Raw genomic sequence first — 10,760 nt, forward strand, 5'->3', positions numbered from 1 at the left:
TCCTGGGCCAAGTCTCTACATTTGGGAGGCACTGAACTTCAGTGGCCTCTTCATTATACGTGCTGGTCTTTACTCTGACAGCAACTTTCCCTGGGAACAAGACTTCTCGGAGATGTCCTCTGTACAGCCAAGGTAGAGAGCCAAAGTCCTAATCTGTGGTCTGGATGGATCAGGAGAGGTGCACCCTAGCCCTTGGTGCAATCAGAAGGTGTGAGGCTCTGGCAACCTGACTTGAATTGGAGAGATTTCAGGAGATAACACAGGAGGTATTGACAGTAACTAAGAGGGAATGTGGGGATGGCTTTGAAGGTCAGATTCTTAGAGAATTTGCCAAAAGTCTGTAGCATGACTCCCCTTCCCCGCTCACCTCCACACTCTGGCAAAATGGTCAGCTTATTAAAAACAAAGAAAAAAAGCTGGAGTCTTAAATATCTCCCTATAAAGCTGGGCTTGTAGGTGTGTTTTTTTGAGAACTTTGGCCTACATCTTCCTTCTGAGATTGCGCCCACACACTGAACAGAGGCTGGGCCCAGGCTACTGTACCTCTGCCTGAGTGACCTCTTGCTCACTTTCCCTCCCACTTTCCTGGTTTCCCCAACCAGGCTTCCCTGTCTGCCGAGCACTTCAACACAAGTACAGTCAGGGCTCTGTCCTCGCCCATGTTCTTGTTACTCTTAACCTGAAACCCACTGACCCTCAGAGAATCTCTGAGGGCTTAAAGTAGGGATCCACACCCAATCACCCACTCCCACAAGGGCACCAGGCACCAATACAATGAATAGGCATGAGAAAAAATAGGCAGGGGCATATCTTCTAGAAAGAGGGTTGTGCTCGCTTCGGCAGCACATATACTAAAATTGGAACGATACAGAGAAGATTAGCATGGCCCCTGCGCAAGGATGACACGCAAATTCGTGAAGCGTTCCATATTTTTCTCGGGGCTGGTGCACCGGGATGACCCGGAGGGATGGGATGGGGAGGGAGATGGAAGGGGGGTTCTGGAAGGGGAAAACATGTACACCCATGGTGGATTCATGTCAATGTATGGCAAAACAAATACAATATTGTAAAGTTAAAAAATCGAAAATAAACTAATTAAAAAAAAAAAAGAAAGAGAGTCTGTAGTACATGTCTGATTTGAGGGGCGGTCTCTGACCCCTCCCCCATCTCCACTCCCTGTGGAGACCACTGTTTTCCGTCCTCTCCCAGGCCTCCCCTCGCCCTCCCCTGGATGCAGACAATCCCCAAATCTAGTCCCAGACACGCTCCTGATATCCAGATCGCTGTGGCAGAATACTCTCTGGAAATCCCTCCGTGGGTGCCTCACAGATGTTGCTGTTGAGTCCGTTTGGAATCTTTGAGACCCCATGGACTGTAGTCTGCCAGGCTCCTCTGGCCCTACTGGAGTCCACCTTGGGAATGGCAATGCAGGACCTGGGTTTGATCTCTGGGTCAGGAAGATCCCCTGGAGGAGGGCAGGGCAACCCACTCCAGTATTCTTGCCTGGAGAATCCCAAGGACAGAGGAGCCTGGTGAGCTACAGTCCATGGGGTCACAAAGAGTCAGACACGACTGAGTGACTAACAGTTAACCTTAACGATCTGAAACTAAACACCTCGCCTTTCCCCACAGTCTACTCCTCCTGTTTTCCACCTCAAGACCTGACGGCATCACCACATACCCCATCCATTGCCTAAGTCAGAAAGCTGGGAGTCACGCTGTTTGAAGCTCTTCCACACTCACCATGTCTAATAAAGCACCAGTTCCCACAGATGCCAGGGAAGAAGGCTGCTGTGGCACACAACTCACAGTAGTGGCAGGCACTGGGGTTTAAGAGCTTCTCAAGCCAGACTAGCTGGGTCTACTCCTTGCCAACATATGTCTTTTAGTCACTGAACCTCTCTGTGCCTTGGTTTCTTTATCTTCAAAATGTAGGTAATAATAATACCTTCAGAATCCCCTGGTGGTCCAGTGGGTTAGGACTGTGTGCTTCTACTGTGGGGGTGTGGGTTCAATCCTTGGTTGGGGAACTAAGATTCCACAAGCCACTCAGTGCAGCCACTATATGTATGTGTGTGTGTGTGTGTGTGTATAGAGACATATATGCAAACATATACACAAATACGATTTTATAATAATAAAAATAATATTTTATAATAATAATACCTTCATCATGTGGGGGGGAAGAATGTTCACATAACTGTAAAAACTAAAAGACTTAATACAGGATGTCCCTGATGGCCTGGTAGCTAAGACTTTGAGCTTCCAATGCAGGGGGCCCAGGTTCAATCCCCAGTCAAGGATCTAGATCCTGCAAACTGCATTTAAGATCCTGTGTGCTGGGCTTACCTGGTGGCTCAGTGGTAAAGAATCTGCCTGCCGATGCAGGAGACACAGGTTCGATACCTGATCCACGAATACCCCACATGCCACAGAGCAACTAATCCCATGTGCCACAACTACTGAGCTTGTGCTCTAGAGCCAGGGAGCTGTGACTACTGAGCCCACACACCTACAGCCTGTGTCTTTGCTCTGCAACTAGAGAAGCCACCACAATGAGAAGCCTGTGCGCCACAACTAGAGAGTAGCCCCTGCTCACCAGAACTAGAGAAAAGCCCTTGCAGCAATGAAGACCCAACACAGCCTAAGCTAAATAAATAAAATTACTAAAAAATAAAAAAATCCCATGTGTTGCAACTAAGACCCAGCACAGCCAAATAAATAAATTAACAAATACAATAAAAGACAATACATTAAAAGTATGAGTGATGCCTGGCCCTTAATAACTGTTCTGTAAGTGTTTCTTTTCTTTTTTTTTTTTTTTTTTAGAATTCTCACTTCTCTTTAATCACTGAGTTTTCAGCTTTTACAAATAATCTTAGAACAATTCAGGAAACTAACGTTCGGGGTAGGGGACAATTCTTACTGGTACATGAACTATTACATGCTCAATTTTCTGCAAATAATTCAGTTGGCTGGATTAACAAATATTGTCACAGAAACACAAAATTTTTTTTAAAGCCATAGATCACTGCATATATATTTACAAAAAGCCATAAACAAACATGTACTTCTCCTTACTAGGAGAACTGAAATAGATGTTTGAAATGTTAAGGCAGTGATGATTCTAAAACATAATGAAATACTAAGTTAAGGCTTTATGTTTGTTTTGAAACCCATATTCATAGGCAACTGTGACCCAAGCAAACTTTTATCTACCAGGTTGAGTTCGTCTGCCCAGGACATGTTATTTATCCATTACCACCAATTCTTCTATGGGATAGGAATTAGTAGCAACACCAAAGATTTTCTCTAATGAATTATTAGTTTCCTCCTTAGGTTGTATTTTGAGGGTTTAGTCTTCAGCAGCATAAAGCATGTGCCACAGAAGGAACAGAGCATTTTTTTGGGTAAACTTGGAAAAATGTACAGACTGCATTGATTTTTACTTTCCTGAAAGCTGGCCAACAATCAAGAACTCAGGATCTTCTAAATACAAAAAACCCTACAAGTGTACCTGACTGCTCAGCCATCTCAAAACATACTATGTTCTTGAAGTGCTGGATCTTCACCTCATTTTCTTTGAAGACTGGTCAGTATTACCCTCTCTAAACAAACAAAGCAACATAATGCAGAATGCCATATTTTAGACGGATCTATTCTAGAATTGCTATCCTCAAGGCACAAACACTATTCTTGCTAGACCAATGTGCTTCCTCATTCAAGGAAAAAAATGAGAGGGGGATGAAGAGAAGATTCACTTTACTATAGATGTTGATTGCACTCTTGCCCTAGCAAGCTTATGAAAAGTACTGAAATGTAACAGGGAATATCCTTTTCTCCTTACATTACTATTCTTATTATTTTTTAACATTTAGAGCGACAAAACAGACTCAGCGGGTGGGGTGCACCTTGAGGAGCAGCTCTGGAGCACCACCCTGGCCTTCAGTAGGGTGCAGGAGGGATGGCTTGTAGGACACACTCCAGGATGAGCGAACAGGCGTGATTCACAGCCCAGCCTTTCCATAGTTGGAGTGACTTACTGTCACTTAGACTGAAAGGATCACTATTTACACTAAGTGCTTGCCGCTACTACTTTAAGCAATAATTGTACAGCAACATGTCTTGTGAGCAAAGTACTATACACTTATGTTCATACCAGTAACAGTTCATGTAACGGGATGGCATTGACTATATGCAAATTGTCTCAGAAGCTAAAGACAACAGTTCTTTTCCTTTGTGTCTTCAAATCAGGGAAGAGTAAGATGTCAAAGCAGGTGAAGCTGTTGGTGTTTAAATCTGACGGTGCAGTGTCAGACTTCTTTACATGTTATCAGGGAACAGGAATTTCTTAACAAGCAATGGCAAGAGTATTTTAGGTGCAATTTAAGTCAGTCATGCTTTGATGAAAATGTCCTGAAGATCTGAAGTTTGTACCCTAAGTCCTGGTGAGCTTGGCTTCAGTTAAATGGCAAGATGGGTTTTAAAGGTATGAAAAACATTTTATTTTAAAGAAGGGAAGACTACACTGAAAGGGCAAATGTCGGCAACACAAAAACAATCATGTTCAGATCAACATCTTACACTTTATAATACACTCACAAATTTTTACACAAATTTCATGTTTACAAGTACAAAAAGGCAAAGAACCTCAAAGAATCGAAGTAACTGTATCGTCGACTACATTCAATAGAGTTAATACTGTTGTCCCTGTTCTTCATCTTCTAAATCCAGAAGGGAACTGTGAATCCATCTCTCATGTGGATTCCACTTTCAGAAGTTGGAGACTGGGTGTAGTTCTGCACACGTTTGGGTTTCAACAGAGCTGAACTGAGATTCCATCGTGTTCCAGGCCAGATCAGCCAGAAGAAAGTCATCCATTGCTGTCTGAGTTTCATTGCTGGTGAAGAATAAGCTCCCCAAAGTCTCAAAGCCAGAATTCATGGTCTGTGTTTCGGCACTGTTCAACTGAACTTTGCTTTCCAGGGCAGGCAGGTTTTTAGCAGTGGAGATTCCGTCAGTCTGGGTCTCTGTGTCAGATGAATCAGTACTCATGGAAAAGCTGGAGTGTTTCAGGATACTTCCCAGTGGCAGACGAGAGCTACTGTCTAAAAAGAAGTTCAGGTCTGTCTGTGTCTGCGTGTCAAACATCTCAAGATCTAAGAAGCTAGAATTTCCCCTACAACTGTAGGCCTGGGCAGAAGGGTCTGCAAGGAAGAAGTCAGTTTGGGTTTCTATGTCCAGCGACTCCAAGGCTGGCTCAGTAGTCATGGTGCTAAGCTCACTCTCCTCAGTTTGTGTCTGTATATTTGAGGCTGAAAAGAACTCTTCAATATCAAAATCAATTGCAGGATTCTGGGTTGGGCCAGATGGGAGCTGGGTGTCAGGTCCAGTATTTGTGTCAGACAAAAGACCACGGTTGTCCAGTGTCTGACCAGGTAGGTTACTTGACAAGATGTTTTCTAGATCACTTAATAAATCCATGGTTTGGGTCTGATTATCTGTCATGTTCTGTGATGAAAGCATACTATTTGGTGCACTGAAGTTTATAATTGGTGTGGATTTCTCAATATCTTGAGTTAAAGTTTTAGGGTGGTTCTGAGGTAACAAGTCATGAGTTACAGTCTCTGCTACTAAGCTGCTGCTTATAATATTGTCTATAGACACACCGTATGATGAATGGACACTCTCAAAAATGTCTCCACACATTACAGCTTGGTCCATCTGTACTCGGTCATCTGCTGGACTTTGCAGTCCGCTGGTCTGAGTTTCTCTGGAGATCCCACATGGCTGGAAACTGGCATCTATAAATGCATCAGTCTGAGCAGCGATAGATGAGGTTACCTTAGAACTGGGCAAAAAAGTCTGAGTTTGAACACTAATGGGAAGGGAAACCTGGGAACCAAATGTCAAATCAGTTTGAGAACAGGACGACACAGAGGAGTCAGGGCTGGCCCACTGTGCAGACGGCATGAATTGTGGTGTGGTGTAGGACAGGTCTGTCTGTACGTTGATGGAAGAAATGCTGTTCTTCTGACATGTGTTCCCGAGTTCTTGTAACGGGCTAAATGGACTTTTACCCAAGTTCACTTGAATACCTGTGCTAATCGGCTCAACAGCAACAGGATTTACAACTTTTGAAAGAGGGAGGCTGTCCTTGAGCGAGCAGGCCTCCGAATCTAGGCCGAGGATCAGGGTTCCAGTGGACAAGGGCAGTAAGTGCACGGCAGCAGGGGCAGAGCCCTGATGGTCGACACCCAACACCACAGGCTGGGCCGAGGAGTCGGCTGTAGGCACAAAGACAGGCACGGGAGAAAACTGCATGACGGGGAGTTTAACCAAAGCCACTTTGGGCTTTGGTAAAAGCAACTTCTGAGGGTACCTTGGAGCTGCTGGAAGAGTCTGTTGTTTGGCATTAGAGCTGCAAGAGTCTTCAAAAGAAGCCACCAGCTTTATTTCTGAAGTTTCTAGTTCTGGAGCGTCTGGTTGCTGAATTGGTTGGTTGTTCAGTGCTTCAACGGTCTTACTGGACGACTTCTGGTTGTGCAGGCAGTTTTCCATTTTCCTTTTCTTACTAGGTGGATCCCTGTGTTCCGCGGGGATCTCATGGCCGGTTCGGTAGACGTGGGACTGCAGTGCGGTCCTGCTGGCGTAGGGGCAGCCGCACGTGCACCGGAAGGTCTTGCCACAGTCCTCCGCGTGCCTCCTCAGGTCCCACTCCGTGCCGTACGAATTGCCGCACTTAACTGCACTTATGCTTCTTCTCAGCGTGCATTTTCATAAAGTGCTGTTTTACGAGAGAAAATTGAGAAAATGGTCTGTCAGGGCCTCTAGGGCATCCTTCAATTGGACAACAGTAGAATTTTGGTACAGTTTTCAAATCTGTTCTTACTGTTGGATTTACTATGCCATCCTGCAGGCGGTGGCTCTTGACCAGGTGCATGTTGAGCGCGGGGCTGTTGGGCAGGATCTTGCCGCAGCCGCGCACCGTGCACAGGATGTTGGTCCGCACCGCCCGGGACAGCTCGCTCACCGACGGCTGGATGAGCTCCCGGGCCGGCGGCGCCGAACCCGCGGGCTGCTGCCTCGCCGCCGGCGGTCGCGGCCGGCTGCCTCAGCCGCCCGGGCGGGACCCACGGGCCCAAGGCGGCGGCGGCTGCCCTCGCGGCCGCCGGGACGGCCGGGGCGCCCGAGGCGAGAGCCGCGGGATCCGCCACCGCCGCCTCAGAGGCCGCCTGTAAGTGTTTCTTAATGTCAGAATGTTAGCCCAAGTCATCATCTTTTCTCTCCTGGATTATTACAAGAGCCTGCTAACATTCTGTTTGCCGCGACCTTGTTATCAGAGCCATCATCCTGAAAGGTGACGCAGCTCACTGTATCTTCTCATGCATTCTCTTTGTTCTTAAGACCAAGTCCCAGATTCTTCAGATTGCTTGCTCACAAAGTTGTCCACAATCTGTCTCCTACTTACATCCATGCTCCGCCTTCCATCCATGCACAAATCCTTTTGATTTCTGAATGACTGTGCACTACCTCACCTCTGGGGCTGAGGCACCTGTTGTTCTTTCTGCCTTGTTCTCTGGCACTCCATTCCCCATGCCTTCTTTTCCATTGCCTAGCTGGTAGCTAATATGTTTCAGAACTTGTTTCCTCTGTGCCAGAGCCTGGCACTGACTATTTTACATTTGAAATTATTTTAAAATCTTAAGAATGGTATCTTCCTAGATACATCTTATATACCCAGCATTATAGCTGGAGTACTTTTTAATCCAACCTGACAATTTTGCACCATACTTAGAGAATTTAGCCCATTAATATGTAATATAAAACTGGGACTTGCCTGGTAGTTTAATGGCTAAGACTTCTCGCCCCCAATGCAAAGTGCCTGTGTTTGATTGTGGAACTAAATCTCACATGCCTCAACTAAGAGTTCGCATGCCACAACTAAAGATCCTGTGTGCCACAACTAAAACCTGGCACAGTCAAACAAACAAAAATATTTTAAAAAACACAGTCAGTGATATTTGGGGTTTAAATCTGCTATCATGTATTGTGTTTTCTGTTTGTTTTACCTGTTCTGTGTTTTTCCTTACTTTTCTCTTTTTGATTCACTGAACATTCCTCTCTTCCAGTTTGGGTGGCATATGGTATGTTTCTATTCTCTTACGAAACTTGCCTTAGAAATTAAAACATGCATATTTATCAGTTTAAATTTAATAAAACCTCAAAGAGAAAAAGAAATTCCTTTACTTGCTTCTGACATATACATTATTTTTGCTCAATATTTTAATTCCATATATATTTAAGGCCAATTAGAAATTACAGTTACTGCTTTATGCAATTAATGTTTATTTACATTGGGTCACTTATTTACCATTGTCTTTTTAAATTTCTTTTTGCATCTCAAATCTCCCATCTGCAGTCACTTACTTTCTTCCCAAAGTATATATTTCCTTTAAAATTTCATTTACAGAATGTCTTCTGGGTGGCAAACTTAGAAAAGACACTTGAAAATGTTTTTATTTTGTCCTGCTTCTTTTGCTTATTAAAGTATAGTTGATTTACAATATTATATTATTTTCAGGTGTACAGTTGAGTGAGTCAGTATTTTTGCAGATTATACTCCATTTTTAGTACAAGACCATGGCTATAATCCCCTGTGCTATACAATATATCCTTGTTGCTTTCTACTTTATACTTAGTTGTCTGTATCTCTTCACACTAGACCCTTAATTTGTTCCTCCCCTTTTCCTCTCCCCTTTGGTAACCTCAAGTTTTTTCTATATGTATGGGTCTGTTTCTGTTTTGAATATACACTCATTTGTATTATTTTTTAGATTCCATATATAAGTGATATCATACAGTATTTGTCTTTTTCTGACTTATTTTATAATATTTAGGTCTATTTGTGTTGCTGCAAATTGCAACATGAATTTCATTCCTCTTTATGGCTAAGTAATATTCCATTGTGATATCTATATATATGAAGTCAAAGTGTTAGTTGCTCAGTCATGTCCAACTCTTTGTGACCCCATGGACTGTAGCCTGCCAGGATCCTCTGTCCATGGAATTCTCCAGGCAAGAATAGTGGAGTAAGTATTCCCTTTTTCAGGGGATCTTTCCAACCCAGGAATCAAACCCACGACTCCTGCTAAACTGGAAACTAGCAATTTACGACAGTGTATAAGGGCTCCCTTTTCTCCATACCCTCTCTAGCATTGATTGATTGTGGCTTTTTTGATGATAGCCTTTCTGGCTGGTGTGAGGTGATATCTCACTGTAGTTTTGATTTGCATTTCTCTAATAATTAGTGATCTTGAAGGTCTGTTCATGTGCTATTGGCCATCTGTATATCTTCTCTTGAGAAATGTCTTCTATTTATACTTTCTGCTCATTTTTTGAGTGGGTTGTTTCTTTTGAGGCTGTTAAGTGTCATGTTCAGTTCAGTTCAGTCGCTCAGTCGTGTCCAACTCTTTGTGACCCCATGAACTGCAGCATGCCAGGCCTCCCTGTCCATCACCATCTCCCGGGGTCCACCCAAACCCATGTCCATTGAGTTGGTGATGCCATCCAGCCATCTCATCCTCTGTCGTCCCCTTCTCCTCCTGCCCTCAATCTTTCCCAGCATCAGGGTCTTTTCAAATGAGTCAGCTCTTCCCATCAGGTGGCCAAAATATTGGAATTTCAGCTTCAGCATCAGTCCTTCCAATGAATATTCAGGACTGATATCCTTCAGGATGGACTGGTTGGATCTCCTTGCAGTCCAAGGGACTCTCAAGAGTCTTCTCCAACACCACAGTTCAAAAACATCAATTCTTCAGCGCTCAGCTTTCTTTATAGTCCAACTCTCACATCCATACATGACTACTGGAAAAACCATAGCCTTGACTAGACGGACCTTTGTTGGCAAAGTAACGTCTCTGCTTTTCAATATGCTGTCTAGGTTGGTCATAACTTTCCTTCCAAGGAGTAAGCCTCTTTTAGTTTCATGGCTTCAGTCACCATCTGCAGTGATTTTGGAGCCCAGGAAAATAAAGTCAGCTACTGTTTCCAATGTTTCCCCATCTATCTGCCATGAAGTGACAGGACCGGATGCCATGATTTTAGTTTTCTGAATGTTGAGCTTTAAGCCAACTTTTTTACTCTCCTCTTTCACTTTCATCAAGAGGCTCTTTAGTTCTTCTTCACTTTCTGCCATAAGGGTGGTGTCATCTGCATATCTGAGGTTATTGATATTTCTCCTGGCAATCTTGATTGCAGCTTGTACTTCAACCAGCCCAGCGTTTCTCATTATGTACTCTGCATATAAGTTAAATAAGCACAGTGACAACATACAGCCTTGACATACTCCTTTGCTGATTTGGAACCAGTCGGTTTTCCATGTCCAGTTCTCACTGTTTGTTCCTAACTTGCGTACAGATTTCCCAAGAGGCAGGTCAGGTGGTCTGGTATTCCCATATCTTTCAGAATTTTCCACAGTTTATTGTGATCCACACAGTCAAAGGCTTTGGCATAGTCAATAAAGCAGAAATAGATGTTTTTCTGAAACTCTCTTGCTTTTTTGATGATCCATCGGATGTTGGCAATTTGATCTTTGGTTCCTCTGCCTTTTCTAAAACCAGCTTGAACATCTGGAAGTTCACAGTTCACATATTGCTGAAGCCTGGCTTGGAGCTGTTTGAAAAACTTGGAGACTAATCTGTAAATCCGTTAGTGGTTGCATCATTCGCAAATACTTTCTCCCAATCTGTGGGCTGTTT

General features: G+C 43.9%; 1 non-coding gene and 1 pseudogene across 2 annotated transcripts; one reads left to right on the top strand and one right to left on the bottom strand.

Moving 5' to 3' along the window:
* Positions 1-827: 827 nt before the first annotated feature.
* Positions 828-934, top strand: LOC145533640 (U6 spliceosomal RNA). The gene has a single exon (XR_014074221.1). It is a non-coding gene; the product is annotated as a U6 spliceosomal RNA (small nuclear RNA).
* Positions 935-2,806: 1,872 nt separating this feature from the next.
* On the bottom strand, positions 2,807-7,059 carry LOC145532381 (ATM interactor pseudogene; annotated as a pseudogene). Its single transcript, XR_014073180.1, has one exon. The product of XR_014073180.1 is annotated as an ATM interactor pseudogene (transcript).
* Positions 7,060-10,760: the final 3,701 nt, after the last annotated feature.

The sequence above is a fragment of the Giraffa tippelskirchi genome, chromosome 13 (genome assembly GCF_054371585.1).
Source record: "Giraffa tippelskirchi isolate mGirTip1 chromosome 13, T2T-mGirTip1v1.2.pri, whole genome shotgun sequence".
NCBI lineage: Eukaryota > Metazoa > Chordata > Mammalia > Artiodactyla > Giraffidae > Giraffa > Giraffa tippelskirchi.